Source organism: Rhinatrema bivittatum, chromosome 2 (assembly GCF_901001135.1).
Source record: "Rhinatrema bivittatum chromosome 2, aRhiBiv1.1, whole genome shotgun sequence".
Classification (NCBI taxonomy): domain Eukaryota; kingdom Metazoa; phylum Chordata; class Amphibia; order Gymnophiona; family Rhinatrematidae; genus Rhinatrema; species Rhinatrema bivittatum.
The window spans coordinates 499,827,311-499,845,730 of record NC_042616.1 but is presented as its reverse complement, the minus strand read 5'-3'; the positions used below and the strand labels follow the sequence as shown (position 1 = coordinate 499,845,730).

The 18,420-nt window shown below is 43.8% G+C and overlaps 1 long non-coding RNA gene across 1 annotated transcript; it reads left to right on the top strand.

Annotated features, from left to right (window-relative positions):
• The first annotated feature begins 573 nt into the window (after positions 1–573).
• On the top strand, positions 574–1,754 carry LOC115086186. The gene is made up of 3 exons (XR_003855134.1): positions 574–623; positions 802–892; positions 1,729–1,754. It is a non-coding gene; the product is annotated as an uncharacterized LOC115086186 (long non-coding RNA).
• Positions 1,755–18,420: the final 16,666 nt, after the last annotated feature.

Here is an 18,420-nt window from a genome sequence, read left to right as displayed (position 1 = left end):
TCTGCCTTCACTATCTCTTGCAGCAGGATACATCACTGGTGCTTGCCCACCTAGTGCTTAGAGTGGGCTTTGGTCCCCTAGTGAGTGTTGTGTTCCACGGTCGCGGCCATCGGCGACCACATCCCCCTACCTTACTGGGCCGCCGTGGCAGCATCGGGTGGATCACGAGTGCTGGGGACTGTGGGTCTCCGCGCGCCAGCGTGGGCATCCGCGGGGTTCTCCGGGCTTGGGAGCCGTCCCTGCTCCCCCCTGCGGGCCGGGAATCCAAGATGGCCGCCGCCATCTTAGGCGCAAGGCTTGCCCCCTCACTAGAATTAAAGGGACCTAAGCCCTTTAATTACTTACAGCTGCTTCCAATGAACCAGAGCAGAGGAAGTATAAAAGGAGGCTTCCTCTGCTCATTCCTTGACTTGGCAACGTTCCACGTAGTTGAGTCTGCTTGCTTCGCTGAGTCTTCTAGTGCTTTGATCCTTGTTCCTGTCTCATCTTGGTGTTCCTGGTTCCTGACTTCGGATTGGCAAGCGGTGATTCCTGGTGTGTGACTTCGGACTGGCAAGCAGTAATTCCTGGTGTGTGGCTTCGGACTGGCAAGCGGCGATCCCTTGGTGTGTGACCTCAGACTGGTAAGTGATGACCCTCTGGCACTTGACCTTGGACTTCTACTGACCACCATCTCCAAGGGCCCACCTAAGTCCCAGCGGCCCGGGTCCCTACGGGCTCCTCCTGGGGGGACAGCGGGCTTCCAGTGGCGAAGAACCAGTTCCTCTCCTCGATGTCACAACTCTTTGTCTGCCTCCACAGTCGCCTCAGTCTCCAGTGCCAAGGGTCAGCTGGTCACTCCTTCTGTCTGCCTCGCCACTCGACGGGAGAACCTACGGATCCACTTCCTAAGGTACACCATCCTCCCGTCGGCGCAAGGGTTCACAACCTGAGCATAACAGTGAGAGCCCTTTTCCCCCTAAAGAGTAATCAGGCTTAAAAGTCTACCTCTCTGTAAATTATAAGAAGGACCCTCAGGTAGGGCTTGCACTGGGAGGTATCACTTCTAAAATAAACTCCTTTGGGTGAAGCTGGGAGGCCCCACAAGACTGTGGTAAAAATACATCTTTACTCCTTGATTGCTTCCTCAAACTGAACCACATTGTGTATTAACATGGCTGGGCTAAATCGCCTTCAGGCATTCAATCCAGACTCTCCATGTAGGAGGGGCTGAGGGGTATAGATGGCTCCTTAGAAAATGTGTTCTACGTCAGAGAAAGTGACATCTTGTGGCCAGACTGGGAGGGTCTGCCACATGTGCTAGGCCAGATTGACAAACTGAAGAGTAGCAAATCACCTGGACCATTTGGTATAAACCCCAGGGTTGTGAAAGAACTAAAAAATGAAATTTCAGACCTACTGCAAGAAATTTGTAACCTATCATTAAAATCATCTGTTGTACTTGAAGACTGGAAGGTGGACAATGTAATCTGATATTTAAAAAGGGCTCCAGGGATGATCCTGGAAACTATAGACCAGTGAGCCTGACTTCAGTGCCGGGAAAAATTGTGGAAACTATTATAAAGAATAAAATCACAGAACATAGATAGTCATGGTTTAAAGGGACACTGCCAGCACGGACATACACAAGGGAAGTCTTGCCTCGCAAATCTGCTTCATTTTTTTGAAGAGGTGAATAAACATATGGATAAAGGTGAACCGGTAAATGTGTTGTATTTGGATTTTCAGAAGGCGTTTGATAAATCCCTCATGAGAGGCTTCTAAGAAAACTAAGAAGTCATGGGACAGGAGGCGATGTCCTTTTGTGGCTTGCAAACTGGTTAAAAGATAGGAAACAAAGTAGGATTAAAAGGTAAACAGTGAATTGGTGTTTTTTAATATATTTGTAAATGATCTGGAAAGGGGTATGACAAGTAAGGTGATCAAATTTGCAGATGACACAAAATTATTCATAGTAGTTAAATCACAAGCGGATTGTGATAAAATACAGGAGGACGTTGCAAGACTGGAAGACTGTGGACAAGAACAAGGTGATGTACATAAAGAAAAATAACCCAAGCTATTGTTATGTGATGTTAGGTTCCATATTAGGAGTTACCATCCAGGAAAAAGATCTAGGCGTCAGCTCAGTGTGCTGTGGTGGCCAAAAAAGCAAACAGAATATTAGGAATTATTAGGAAGGGAATGGCGAATCAAACAGTGGCCTTTGTATTGCTCCATAGTGAGACTGCACCTTGAATACAGTGTGCAATTCTGGTTGCCGCATCTCAAAAAAAGATATAATTGCAATGGAGAAAGTACAGAGAAGGGTGAGCAAAATGATAAAGGGCATGGAACGGCTTCCCTATGAGGAAAGGGTTAGGGCTGTTCAGCTTGGAGAAGAGATGGCTGAGGGGAATATGATAGAGGGCTACAAAATCATGAAAGGATTTGAATGGGTAAATGTAATCGGTTATTTTCTCTTTCAGATAATACAAGGACTAGGGGGCACTCCATGAAGTTAGCAAGTAGCACATTTAAAACAAATTGGAAAAAAGTCTTTTTCACTCAATGCACAATTAAGCTCTGGAATTAATTGCCAGAGAAAGTGGTTAAGGCAGTTATGACCAGATTTTAAATCTGCTGTGCGCATAAAAATTGCCATTTACGCGCATAGCTGGGCTTGACAAATGGATGGGCTGGGGGGGGGGGGGGGGGGGGAGCCGGGACAGCTCCATTCATCCTTGTCCCAGAGCCTCATGTGCCGGCCGGCTGCCAGCACACACAAGTTACTTCAGGTCGGGCCCTGATGTAAGTTGAAGAAAAAAAGGTAAAAAAAAAAAAAAAGGGATTTAGAGGGTGGGGAGGAGAGGGGAAGGCGAAGGCAGGTTAGGGTAGGGGGTAGGAAAGTTCCCTCCCAGTCCGCTCCTAAATTCTACCCCATAGTGTAGCTGGGTTTTAAAAAGGTTTATATAAGTTCCTGGAGAAGTCCATAAACTGCTATTATTCAATAGGGAATAGCCTCTGTTTGTTGCCAGCATTAGTAGCTTAGAATGTATTTAGTGTTTGGGTACTTGCCAGGTACTTGTGACTTGGATTGGCCACTGTTGGAAACAGGATACTGGGCTTGATGGACTCTTGGTTTGACCCACTATGGCATATCTTATGTTCTTATGTTCTTATGACATTCTAGATCAATTCCGGGTGAATGGCCCATATGCTGCTGGCACCAGGGACTTTCCTATCTGTCTCCAAAGCTACTTATTGGCTCCAGATGGCAACAGAAGGGTCCTCGGTGCTGCCACTGCAAAAATCCAAGATTGTGTTTCCCGCGATTACAAGTCTCCTCCTCCTCCCCTGCCCTTTCACTGCAGTCCCAGGGAAGACAATACCAGTGGCTGCCTCCTCCTGCAGCCACAGACGGCTGACTGCCAGTGTCTTCTCACACAGTGAGGCATGGAGCTCTCATGGCTGCATAAATCAGCTGATTACTGCCCCTTTAATGGGTCCCAGCTCTCCTGAGCAGCACTTCTCGGCTGGCCCTTGCAGCCCCTGGCCAGCGGCTCCCCAGGGAACAGGTAAATATATTAAAAAAATAAATGTCTCTCTCTCATCTTTAATTTTTAACCTCTAGTTACACCCACAATACCTTTTGCAGCTTCCATGTACCTGAACAACCTCCACAATACCATTGCTCCTCAGTTTGGGCTAGTTCTTCCAACTCCCCACCTAACTCTACGTAGAGTCAGTCACTGCTTTGCTTCAAAAGCACCCTGACTTCCAACAGCAGCTTGCATCTCCAGCTGGGTGTCCCAATCAGTGGCTCAGCTCTCTGCAGTAGCTGAACTGATCCTGATTGGTTCTTTGCCAGAGCTCAGCAGACTACCTTTCCCATTGCTCCAGGTTTTATCTTCCCCTAGACAACCCTGGCTTCACTTTCTTTACCCTTCAAGAAGAGGGTTCCCCACAGGCTTGCCATCTGTGTCTGCTGGAGCCCCTAATTGCCCTGTCTTTTCAGTTTGGTTTAACGTGTGAGAACCCCCCTGGTTCATCACAATCACATATTTGACCTTTTGCTCAAACACAAGCATGGCAGGATTGTGGGGTAGATTTTAAAAGGGTGCGCCCGCTACCCGGCGCGCACACATGTACAGCCGACTTTATAACGTGCGCGCGCCTAAGCAAGCAGGTTATAAAATCAGGGGTTGGCGCACGCAAGGGGGTGCACAATTGTGCACCTTGCGTGCGCCGAGCCGCGCTGCCTTCCCCCATTCCCTCCCCTCTAGCCTGACCTTCCCACCCCTTCCCCTAACCTTTCCCCTCCCCAGCCCTACTCTAACCTCCCCTGTCCTTTGTCTTACCTTTTGCGCCTGCCCAAAGACAAGCGCAAGTTGTGCGCACCGGCAGCCTGCCGGCACATGATCCTCTAACACAGCAGCAATGGCCGCTCTGTCGGAGGCCTCTGGCTCAACCCTGCCCCTGGACCACCCCGCCCCTTTAGTAAAGCCCCGGGACTTACTCGCACCCAGGGGCTTTATGCGCGTCGCCGGGCCTTTTATAAATAGACCCGGCGCGCGTAACCCTTTGAAAATCCAGCCCTGTGTGTGTATGAGAGAGAAAGAGAGAGAGAGAGAGAGAAAAAGCTAAAGCAATCAGTCTGGAATTCTCCTGGATCATCTGGGAAGCTCCCAGGCAGTCTTCTTTTCTTCCTGTTGAAGCAGTGGTAGCAGCAATAAGAAGAATAGCAATTGGAAAACTCAAATAGCACCTCACTCCGTGATCATTCCACCACCCATCTAGGTTTAACAATTGTCTCCATTTTTCCAGAACAAACTCATCCAGTCCTAGTTTTACCCCATGGCTTTTCATAGGAAAATCAATAGGGAAATCAGAATAATTCTATGCATGTAATAGGGTAATGACTGGATCAACTTATTCTAAATATATGGAGCCAGTTGGTACCCTTACAGCCCTCCTCTTCTTCTACACTGCTCCTATAAAACAGTAATAAGACAGGCCAAGAGTAAATTTGAGAAGAAGCTTACCAGAGAGGCAAAAACTAATTTAAAAAAATTTTTTTCAAGTACATGAAAAAAAAAAAGCCTGTGAGGGAGTCAGTGGGGCTGGTAAGTGACCAAGGGTTAAAAGGTGTGCTCAGACGGACAAGGAAAAAAGAAGAACTGAATGAATCTTGGAGCTTGCCCGATCTGTGCACAGCTCTCTTCTTTGAAAACGGAGCGGACTGAGGTTAAAGCTCAATTAGCTTCAATTACAAGAATTACTCCCACATTGCATTACTCAGAAAATAATTCCCCAACACCAAAGAATAACCAGGAGTCAAGAAAAAGAAATACAGTAGACTCAGGTAGGATAACACATGTGTCCCACAGTCACCCATTCTTGACAGATGGGAAGCCAACAAGTATACCCCCCCACTCAATCAGTTCATCAAATAAATCATTAAAAAACAGGATCACAGTGGGCTCTGGTAGAATTAGACCTGTAACAAGGAGACACACACAGTATCAAATGCAACAAGAACATAAAGCCCTCCCTATATCAACTGAAGAAATTCTAGAGAAAAACATTGACGTGTTACCAGAAAAGAGAAAAAACCAATGCATGCAGAATTTCAAGATCCATAACCAAAAGAAAAAGCTAATTGAGATGGATAACTCTGTCATCAATGGCACAACTGCAAAAGGAAAGAGTAAAGTGAATAACAAATCTCAACTAAAGTCTCATAAGGAGTACAGGAAAAGCAATAACCGTAAACAGAGTACCTGGAAAGCTATGACTACAAATGCTCATAGTTTGGGAAATAAAATCCCAGATCTGCAGGCCCTAATGACAGAGGCAGAACTGGACATCGTTGCTATCACAGAGACATGGTTCACAGAATCTCATGATTGGGATACGGCAATACCAGGCTATAACTTGTTAAGGAAGGACAGAATGGATAGAAAAGGGGGAGGTGTGGCTCTTTATGTCAGAAATAATATCCAAGCATCTGAGCTGCAAGGAAGTTGGGGCAAGGAAGAAGCACTATGGGTCGACCTAAAAACAGATGATGGAGCATCCATTTATATTGGAGTGGTTTACAGGCCTCCAAACCAAAAGGAAGAGCTGGACAGAGATCTGGTTGAAGACATCCATAAGATAGGTAAGAAAGGGGAAGTGGTGATCATTGGTGACTTTAATATGCCAGATGTAGACTGGAAAATCCCATCTGCAGAATCTAAAAACAGTAGAGCAATAGTGGATGCCATGCAAGTATCTTTGTTCAAACAAATGGTATTGGAACCCACAAGAGAAGGAACTATTCTCGACTTAGTGCTTAATAATGGAGATATCATCTCTGATGTCAAGGTGGGCGCCCACATCAGCACCAGTGATCATCAAACGGTATGGTTTAATATCACTAAAAGAATATGGAAAAGAAGCACAAAGACCAGAGTTTTACAGTTCAAAAACACAGACTTTGAGGAAATGGGGAAGTACCTAGAGGAAGAACTAAATGGATGGGAAAATGAGAGAGATGTGGATCAGCACTGGACCAATCTAAAAGGAGCAATCGCCAAGGCAACTGCTTTATATGTTAGAAATGTAAAGAAAAGCAAAAGAAAAATGAAACCTATCTGGTTCTCAAAGGAAGTGGCTGACAAAATTAAAGCTAAAAGAACTGCATACAAGAAATACAAAAGATCCCAAAGGGAGGAGCACAAAGAAGAATATCTGATTCAACTGAGGGAGACGAAGAAATTAATCAAGTTGGCAAAAAGACAAGCGGAAGAGAGGATTGCCAAGGAGATAAAATATGGTGTCAAAACATTTTTCAGATACATCAGCGAAAAGAGAAAAGTCCAAAGTGGTATAGTGAAATTGAAAGGTGGAAATGATCAATGTGTGGAGAGAGACGAAGAAATGGCAGAAATATTAAACGATTACTTCAGCTCTGTGTTCACTAAAGAAGACCCTGGAGAAGGACCATCTCTACACAACAAGAAACTGGAGGGAAGCGGAACAGAGGAAAATCCATTTACAGTAGATAATGTATGGGAAGAGCTAAAGAATCTGAAAGTGGACAAAGCCATGGGGCCTGATGGGATTCATCCAAGGATACTGAGGGAGCTCAGAGATGTGCTGGCGGGACCGCTGTGCGACCTGTTCAATAGATCCCTAGAAACGGGAGTGGTGCCGAGTGATTGGAGAAGAGCGGTGGTGGTCCCGCTTCACAAGAGTGGGAACAGAGAGGAGGCTGGTAACTACAGACCGGTTAGCCTCACTTCGGTGGTGGGAAAAGTAATGGAATCACTGTTGAAAGAGAGAATAGTGAACTATCTACAGTCGGGAGAATTGCTGGACCAGAGGCAGCATGGATTCACCAGAGGAAGATCCTGTCAGACAAATCTGATTGACTTTTTTGACTGGGTAACCTAGGAATTGGAACAAGGAAGAGCGCTTGATGTCATCTACTTGGATTTCAGCAAAGCTTTTGATACGGTTCCGCACAGGAGACTGGTGAATAAAACGAGAAGCTTAGGAGTGAGTGCTGAGGTGGTGACCTGGATTGAAAATTGGTTGACGGACAGAAAACAATGCGTGATGGTAAATGGAACTTTCTCTGAAGAGAGAGAGGTTTTAAGTGGTGTACCACAAGGATCGGTGTTGGGACCGGTCCTGTTCAATATCTTTGTGAGCGACATTGCGGACGGGATAGAAGGTAAGGTTTGTCTTTTTGCGGACGACACTAAGATCGCAACAGAGTGGACACGCCGGAAGGAGTGGAGAGAATGAGACGGGATTTAAGGAAACTGGAAGAGTGGTCGAAGATATGGCAGCTGAGATTCAATGCCAAGAAGTGCAAAGTCATGCATATGGGGAGTGGAAATCCGAATGAACTATATTCGATGGGGGGGGGGGGGGGGGAAAGGCTGATGTGCACGGAGCAGGAGAGGGACCTTGGGGTGATAGTGTCTAATGATATGAAGTCTGCGAAACAATGCGACAAGGCGATAGCAAAAGCCAGAAGAATGCTGGGATGCATAGAGAGAGGAATATCGAGTAAGAAAAGGGAAGTGATTATCCCCTTGTACAGATCCTCACCTGGAGTACTGTGTTCAGTTCTGGAGACCGTATCTACAAAGAGACAAGGACAAGATGGAAGCGGTTCAGAGAAGGGCAACCAGGAAGTTGGAGGGTCTTCACAGGATGACATACGAGGAGAGATTGAAGAATCTAAATATGTACTCCCTGGAGGAAAGGAGGAACAGGGGTGATATGATTCAGACTTTCAGATACTTGAAAAACTTTAATGATCCAAAGACATCAACAAACCTTTTCCATCAGAAAAAAATCAGTAGAACCAGAGGTCATGAGCTGAGGCTCCAGGGAGGAAGACTAAGAACCAATATCAGGAAGTATTTCTTCACGGAAAGGGTGGTGGATGCCTGGAATGCCCTTCCGGAGGAAGTGGTGAAGTCTAAAACTGTGAACGACTTCAAAGGGGCATGGGATAAACACTGTGGATCCATCAAGTCTAGAGGGCGTGAATAAAGTGGAGACATTCAAACACTGCACGGAGCGGCAGTAGCCACAGCGGCATTCAAACACTGCACGGAGCGGCAGTAGCCACAGTGGCATTCAAACACAGCACGGAGCGGCAGTAGCCACAGCGGCATTCAAACACTGCACGGAGCAGCAGTAGCCACAGAGGCGTTCACGGAGCGGGATGCCAGTGGCCAGTAGTTGGTGTTCCACCTTCACGGAGCGGAAGGATGGAGGGCTGCTATTTCCAAAAAAAAACAAAACAAAAAATAAAAACAGGGGTGGGTAAGAGTATGGGGCAAGGGGGTGGCCTGCTTGTTGCAGCGGTTGCTACCCCCAATTGAGCTGGATGTCACTTGGATGCAGATTCAAAGCTGCTCTCTAAATTGGGTGGAGGGGAATTAGGACTGGAGGGTACTGGAAGCCAATAGTAACAGGTGGGAGAGAGAAAAAGGAAAAAAAAATGGATAAAGTGCGTAGCTTGCTGGGCAGACTTGATGGGCTGTTTGGTCTTCTTCTGCCGTCATTTCTATGTTTCTATGTTTCTATGAATCCTTTACCTCAGTCTGTATTTTATTTATTTATTTTATTTTATTCAAACATTTTTGTATACTGCTTATACATAGGTAATGGTCTAGGCAGTTAAAATATAAAAACATACATAAATGAATCATAAAAGATAAAATGATAAAACAGACTTTACATGTAAATGATAATAAAATTAAATTAAATAATAAGGGTAAAAACTATACTCAGAAATTAAAACTGAAACTTAAAATATAGGTTTGGAGCATTAAGACAAACGTCATGATATAAATATAGTCGGTGGAAAATGGAAGTTGGGGAGCAATTATTCTGGGTGATCCAAGTTGAATGCAGTGGTGCAAAGATGGGTTTTTAGTTTTTTTCTGAATTCTTTAGGATTAGTTATGAGTAGGGATGTGAATCGTTTTTTGACGATTTAAAATATCGTTCGATATATTTTAAATCATCAAAAATCGTTTGAGCCGCGATACAATAACAATTCCCCCGATTTATCGTCAAAAAATCGTAAATCGGGGGAAGGGGAAGGGGGAGGGCGGGAAAACCGGCACACTAAAACAACCCTAAAACCCACCCCGACCCTTTAAAATAAATCCCCCACACTCCCGAACCCCCCCAAAATGCCTTAAATTACCTGGGGTCCAGAGGAAGGGTCCCGGTGTGATCTTTTACTCTCGGACCTCCGTGCGTTGTAGAAATGGCGCCGGCGCTACCTTTGACCTGTCATATGACAGGTCAAAGGTAGCGCCGGCGCCATTTTGTTTTTTTGTCCCCCGACGGCAGGAGCGTAGGAGATCGCTCCCGGACCCCCGCTGGACCCCCAGGGACTTTTGGCCAGCTTGGGGGGGCCTCCTGACCCCCACAAGACTTGCCAAAAGTCCAGCGGGGGTCCGGGAACGACTTCCTGCAGTCGAATCGTGTTGCCATACAGCCGGCGCCATTTTGCGCAAAATGGCGCCGGCATTAAGACGATCGATCACACGATTCACATCTCTAGTTATGAGTCTTAGGGGGTCATTTTCCAAGCGGATTGCACGCAATAAGCGACGTTTCGCACGTGAAAAGTCCCTTATCGGGGCGGAGTCGGGGCTGACGCGGAGTCGGGGCGGTATCAGCCCCAGAAGAGGAGGAGTCGGGGCGGCACCGGGACTGACACCGCAAAGACTTCGCCATCAGCGAAAGGTACGCTGCGTTCGCTGCCAGTTTCACGCCGAATAACTATACCTTTTATGGTGTAGTTATTTGGCGCAACGCCGGCAGCGATCGCACCGCGGAGGTGCAATCGCTGCCGGCTATCGCAGGACCACCCACTCATTTCGCCCCCACCCCCGTTACCACCGAATTCACTATGCCTTGCGGCATTAGTGAATCCAGCCCTTAGTGTCTCTGGTATAGAGTTCCAAAGCAGGGGATCTACCACGGAGAAGCACGTTTTCTAGTGATGTCTAGTCTTATGATTTTGACTGTCCGGACTTCAAGAAGGAATTTATCGGTAGATCTTAAATGACGCCAGGGCGTGAAGAGGATGTTGGGAACATAACTATGCCAGAAACATTCTTTAATGATGGAGATTCTGAGCAACTAAAAAAACCTATGTGATAATGAAGAATATAATAGATCAGATTGACAAACTAAAGAGTAACAAATCACTGAGACTAGATGGCATCCACCCCAGAGTTCTAAAAGAACTAAACATGAAATTGGAACCTGTTACTAATAATCTGTAAATTATCATCTAAAATAGCCATGATATCTGAAGACTGAAAGATGGCCAAAGTGATGCTAATGTTTAAAAAGTGCTCCAGGGGTGATCTAGGAAAATATAGAGTGGTAAGCCTGGCATTGATGCTGTGCAAAATTGTAGAAGCCATTCATAAAGGTAAAATCACTGGCCATATAAATAGACATAGCTTTTTGGGGAAGAGTCATGGTTTTAGCAAAGAGAAGTCTTGCCATACCAATCTTTTATATTTTTTGAAGATATACATAAACATGTAGATAAAGGTGAGCCGTTTGATATATTATATTTGGATTTTCAGAAGACAAAATCCATGTGAGTACTGCCCAAGCAAAATCCTCTGGGCTGGAGCAGCCTTTTCTCTTGCAATTTCATGTTATTAACTTCCACAGCAAAATAAACTTCACAATACTGCCTACCTTTGCAGTCTTCTGTACACACAGTCTAACTTCAGATACAGGCCGATACAGGTTCGGGGGAGTTGGACGCGCGTTTTCGACACGCTAGCTTTAGCCCCCGAACCTAATAGCGCCCGCAACATGCAAATGCATGTTGCGGGCGCTATTAGTCATTGCCCGTGTGATACAGTAAGTAAAATGTGCAGCCAAGCCGCACATTTTACTTCAAGAAATTAGCGCCTATCCAAAGGTAGGCGTTAATTTCTGCCGGCGCCGGGGCAGTGCACAGAAAAGCAGTAAAAACTGCTTTTCTGTGCACCCTCCGACTTAATATCATAGCGATATTAAGTCAGAGGCCCCAAAAGTTAAAAAAAAGTAAAAAATAAAAAAAAAACAATTTAAAATCGGCTCACGGGTTGAAAACCAGATGCTCAATTTTGCCGGCGTCCGGTTTCCGAACCCGTGGCTGTCAGCGGGCTCAAGAACCGACGCCGGCAAAATTGAGCGTTGGCTGTCAAACCCGCTGACAGCCGCCGCTCCTGTCCAAAAAGAGGTGCTAGAGAAGCACTAGTGTCCCTATCGCCTCTTTTTGCCGCGGACCCTAATTTAAATAAATTACTTTACTGTATTGCGCGCACAGGCGAGCGGGCACTCTCCCGCGATTTTTACTGTATCAGCCCGTTAGTCAGCCAGAGTGACTCATTGCTCTCTTGATTAACAAATGTTGGTACCTAATCAAACCAAATCACACTACCTTAACACCTTTTCAAGGTGAGTAACTGAACTGAACTTTTCAACCTTTTATACACTGCTCCTAGCTTATTTTTAGCTTCTGGCTACTTTTTTTTTTGTTTGTTTTTAATATACAAACACTCTAACTTCTGCTTACTAGCTGCCTTACTGACTGACTATTTAAAAATACAAACAGTCTAACTTCTGTTTATTCGCTGCCTTACTGGCTATTAAAAGCACAAACACACTAAATAATATTCCCAAATAGTTAACTTTGCCCCAATACTTTTAAAAAAGAAAATTTCCCAAGCAAAAACTTACTGATTCCTTTTATCCACCAGCAAGGTGATCCTCTCCTCTCTGTGCTCCCTGTCTGTTGGTTGCACCTTCTAATACGGTCTCAGCAGCAGTTCAGGTTAATTTTTTGTTTTTTAAATTTATTTTATTTTGTTTTATGTAGTTATATTGTTTCTCTTGATGATTATAGATGTTTACTTGTCATTGGCACCTTCCACTGAAGCAGAGGATAATGACACACTGTCACAGCTGGTCAACAATGCAAAAGATTAAAAATCTCATCAGTTATATTATAACAACACTGAAATATCATATATTGGGACATTTTCCAAACTCTCCAAATTACTGTACCACTAGTAGTACCATCTCTTTCTTCAGCTTCCTCTTCTGCAACTGTCTCTTTTGCTTTTACATCTGCATCCACCAGCCACAGAAGGCCACATACATTCGATCTGTGTAATATACAAAAACAAGCTGTTGACTTTGATTAACACAAAAGGCACAAAGCTTCCAGTTTGGTCTATTGAGCAAAATCAGCTTCCTAAAAGTGCACTTCATGAGGAACCTGGCAGAGCAATGGGAGCAGGTGTACTGATCTTCAGAGAAAGAAGAGGGATAGAGGGACAGTGTTAGCAGACAGGACAACTTGTGGTAACCATTATCCTCTACATGCACAGAAAGTGGCACACCATGAAATGTAAGAAGCAATGAACACATCTCTAGCATCACAGAAGCAGCAACCAAGTACAATGCCCTCTTCTTGATCTCAAGCAAATGTATATAGTCATGGGGGGGGGGGGGGGGGGTTTGCCTTCATATACAAAGCTGAGAAGAAGATGTGGAAGGGCAGACTAGTGGGCTGCATGCTCTTTATCTGCCATCATCTTCTATGTTTCTTTGTTAATATATGGGCATCATGACAGCAACCAGGAAATTTGGTCAACACTTAATGGTTGTTTTTATGAATAAAATCTTCCAAACTTGAGAGTGTGTGTTTGTGTGATGGATGCTGTTGTTTGGCTGCTTGCCCTGAGATGATTTTATTGTGCTCTGAACCATTTAAAAACAAGTCCAGTCATGCCTTACCTGCAAATGCATTTATGAAAACTACTTTGTGGTCAGGAACTGGGAACAGGTCTCGCATTGACTAACAAATTATATCTTTCTCTGCTAATGGCATCAGAGCTCGATTTATTAATATCCTCCTTGTTAGCACAATAGATAAGTGAGCAGAGAACTTGGGCTGTGTTGGTTTATAGGAGAAGAAACCCTTGGTAAGTAATCTGAGACAGCATCAATGACGGTTGGCAGCAACCAAGGAATTTGAGAAACTTGTCAAACAAATAATTGCACATAACCTTTAGAAGAAATTTAGGATTGCTATAGGAGGGCACCCTAATGCTGTTGAGGCATTAGGCATGTTTTAACTGTTTCACTTCAGAAACATGCTAACAAAGTAAACATGCAGAATTTTGCCCTTTCTAAAACATGTCAGAGAGAGTTTAGATGCTATCGAGTCCTACAGATCTGATGCTCAAACACAGCGAAAATTGTCTATTTGTTATTCAAACTGACAAGTCACTGCTCTATTACTGATTAAGGAGCTCATAAAGAACTGCCATCTTCTCTTCAGAATTTGAATCCTTGGCTGAAATCCTGCTGCCCTCTGCTGAGTGCTCACTGTATCTAGATCCAGATTCTGAATGTGAATCAGTAGTTGTAGTAATTTCAGCACACCCATGCAACAAAATCAGCCACAGGGAGTGGATTCATGAGAATTTCAATGACAGATGAGTGGTGAAGTGCCCTCAAGGATGAGGAATTGAAAACTGGAAGATGATTCAGTACTTCCTTTTACAAAATGAACAGCCTTAAAAACGAGTTGACATTCCAACATTCATGTGATTGGCCTGGTGGAAGTCACTTAAGATTCAACTAAGAATATCTCTCTGTTTATTGAGCAGAACCTATGTCATATTCTCAGATTCTGCCAAAGATCATGGTGGCAGAGAGGACTCAGAATTTCTCTTCCTCCAAACCTTGTTGGATTCTGCCTGAAGGAAATTCTTATTAAGGTAGGGATGGCCAACTATGGCCCTTGACAGCCCAAGCAGACTTAGTTTTTTGTATATCTACAATGAATATGCATGAGATAGTGGAGGCAGTGCATGCAAATCTATCTCATGCATATTCATTGTGGATATCCTGAAAACCTAGCCTGTTTGTGCATCTTGAGAACAGGAGTTGGCCATCCCTGTATAAAGGTCCTCATTTTCACATTTTGGTTTAATTCTTTTGTGCTTGGAACTATGTACCACGTATGTGTATGGATTCACAAATAAAAATTATTGTTAACATATATTGACCAGTATATTATTTGCCACACATTATTTTCTATTGTATAAAGGTATTAAATTACAGGAACAAAGAAGACATTTTTTGCCTAGTACTAAAAATACATATATAAAAATATCTGAGTGATACTGATTGTGTTATGTTATCTGATTCAGATTAAACTATGTAGGGCAGTGGTATTCACTCCCAGCCCTCAAGGGCCAACAACAGCTCGGGTTTTCAGGATATCCCTAATGAATATGCATGAGATAAATCTGTATTTAATAGAGGTAGTGCACTTGCAAATCTAACTCATGCATATTCATGTTATTACACTTTTTAAATTGCTGCTATTTCTCCCAATCTGCTAGGGGGCCTGGAAGGCCCTCCGCCCCCCCTCCGAGGGAGCTGTCATCATCATCACTGGGGAACGAAACGTTACATAAATGCGGACCGCCAAGGCGTTTAGCAAGGGTGCCTTACCTGCCTGCTGAATTGTCTGTTTATTTGCCCAGAACTGCACTGTTGCACTTATTTTTTAATTTTACAAACAACAGTTGCTCAACATTACAATAAATCATTACCATCACTGTCCATGTATCCATTTTCATTATTCCCCCCACCCTCTCTCATACACTTTACACTGAGATAATAGATTCCAAAAAGATGCATCGAGTCCAAGATGCACTCAATCTATAGACACTCTGAAACGTGTTGAGTTCCAAATATCAGGTTATAAGGTTCAAATATCAAGTTTTGGAAATGCTTAATATGCCCTCCTAATTTTAGTTTGTTTCATTTATCTTGTGTTGTATGCCAGAGGAGCAAAGGTTCCCACATCTTTTGATAAGAGTTCAAACGATTGTTACGCAATGCTGTAATATATTCTAATCTCTGTAGTTTGTTCAGTCTGCAGCAATGGATTGAAGAAATGGTAGGTCAGGACTTTTCCAATGAGATGCTACCTCACTTTGAGCAGCTATATAAATTTGCTGACATAAACATTGCTGGTGGAACCCCACTCCAACTATTACTTTCCCTAACAGTGCAATGCAAGGCTCGTTAGTTCCGCTTACACCTACTAATTGAGAAACCCAATCAGCAATGCTATTCCAAAATGGTTTAATTTGGGAGCATTACCACCAGATATGAAAATAAGTGCCCTCGAGGCCACAATTCCTCCAGCAGCGATCAGATTTGGAGGGGTATATATGGTGAAGCTTAGTAGGTGTGAGCTGCCTTCTATAAAAGAGTTTAATGCAATGATCCTGAAGGTTTGGCCAATACTGAACATTTACAAATTCATAGGAAAATGTCTTCCCACTCATCAAGACTCAGGTTAAGGTCAAGATCTGCCTCCCAGGCCATCATGAAGGCAGTCCTGTCTGGTAATTGATCTTGAAGTATACCATAAAGTTTTGAACTTTCTCCTTTTAATGTCCCCACTTGTGTACAATAAGTTTCGAACATAGATTTACCCAGATGTAATGCAGACGATTTCTGGAGTGAAAGAAGGAAATGCTGGATCTGAGCATACTCCAGAAAGTTCAGGAATTCTATATTATGTAATGCCATTAGAGAAGGGAGAGACATGACCCTCCCCTGTGCCAAAAAATGTCCCACGTGTCATCCCCAATTCTTTCCAGACTAAGAAGGTGTTGCTAGGTAGACCCACTGGAAATGAAGTATTGTGAAATATATGAGAAAGAAGAAAATAGGAGCTATTCCCTCCTAACTTATTTCTCCAGCAGGACCAAACCCTCAGGGTTGTTTGAAGAAGTAGGGAGCTGTTAGGGAGAGCTCTCCAAGTTTGACGGGGTTGCCAGGGTAAAGCCGATAGCGGCATTGCCCCAATTAGGGATTTTTCTATTAATAACTAGGGGCTTGGGGGGTTTGAGGTATGAAAATGTAAAAGGGCTTTGAGCTGAGAAGCTGCATAGTACCAGCTAAGATTTGGTACTCCCAATCCCCTCCTCTCTTTAGATCTGTATATTATAAAATGGGAAATTCTAGGCGGTTTCCTTTTCCATATGAAGTTGAAGATCTGCTTTTAAGCATAGTAAAGCCGGTGATAGATATATAGAGAGAGTCAAAAAGAGGTAGAGTAGTATGGGGAGTATGTTCATTTTAATTATTGCTATCTGGCCTAACTGTGAAAAAAGTTCCCGATTCCATTGCAACAAATCCTTCTCAATAGTGTTCATTAGTATGTTGTAGTTTAATGCAATTAGATCTATCCCTTCTACTCCGATGTTTACTCCGAGATATTTTATAGATTTTGGGGCCCATTGAAAGGGGAGATCGAGCGAATCAGCCAGTCAGTGAAATCATCTACATTAATATTGAGGACTCCAGATTTGTCAGTGTTTACCTTGAATCCTGAGACAGCGCTGAATTGCTTAAGTTAATTTGTCACCGCTCCTAAAGAGGATTGAGGATCTGTCAGCATGAAAAGAATCGTCAGCAAAGAGTGACAGTTTAAATTGCAAGGCACCCAATTGGACTCCTTGAATCCATTCCACGCCTCTTATTCGCATGGTGAATGGCTCCAAAAATAGTGCGAATCACAGGGGAGAGAGTGGGCAGCCCTGTCTAGTGCCACGAACAATGGGAAAGTGGTCCCCATATTCCCCAATAACCTTCACCTGTGCCTTTGGGGACTCATACAATTGTTGCAGCCACCGCAAAAAATGAGGGCCAAAGCGTCTTGAACAGGAAGGGCCAGTGCACCATGTCAAATGCCTTTTCTGCATCAATAGATAATAATATGCTAGGGATGTTTTCTTTGTACACCCACTAGATAAGATCTATAATCCAACATACACTACAGCTGCAGAACGGTGTGGGATAAAACTTGCTTGATCATGGTGCACTAGGTCAGGAAGGAGCTTATTTAAGCATTCAGCCAGGACTCTCTCCAGTATTTTAAGATCTAAATTGATGAGAGATATCGGGTGATAGGAGGTGCATAAAGTGGGATCCCTGCCTGATTTCGCTATAACTGATATCCCTGCAATGTTAGAGTGGGATCCTAGGCATCCTTTTTCTCTTAAGAAGTTAAACATTGCTGCTAAAGGTATGAATAGGACATATGAGAATTGTTTATAGTATTTGCTGGAGAATCCATCTAAACCTGGTGACTTCCCCCACTTGAGAGATTTAATTGCTTGGAGGACCTCTGGAGTGAAAATAGGACTGTCTAGTAACTGTTGTTGTTCTAGAGAGAGAGCTGGTAGTGTCACTGATTTCAAATACTGATTGATATCAGATGCCACTATCGAAAGGTTAGCGCTGTAGAGGGTGGTATAAAACTGAGTGAAACATTGGCAGATATCTGCAAAATTATTCATCATTTTCTCTTGGGGATTCTTAATTTTTGCTATCATGTTCTGTAGTTGAACAGTTTTTAATCATCTCACTAAGTAACGGCCCGCTTTATTTCCACTCTCAAAGTAAGTTTGCTTGAGTAAATTAAGATTATGAACCACCGTTTCATCATTTATGGATTGCAGCTCTTTGCGTGCTATACATGGTTTCCTAAAGATTGCAATGGATTGTATCTGCAAATGACTTTGAGAGAGTGCTTGGATCTCGTTATACAGCTGCATTCTTTTCTGCTCCCTTAACTTCTTACAATGGGCCACCCTCGAGATGAATTGCCGCTTTAGAGCATTCCAAAATGGTAGCCGGAGATGTCTACAGGTTATTTTGAAGCTGGAAATATTCCAGAAGATTCTGTTCAATAAGTTTACTAAAGTCGGGGTCATCAAGCAGACTGTCGTTAAGGCGTCAAAAACGTGTGTACAGTCCATGTCAGAGAGCAGTATATCCAGCCATGTGGGGGCATGGTTG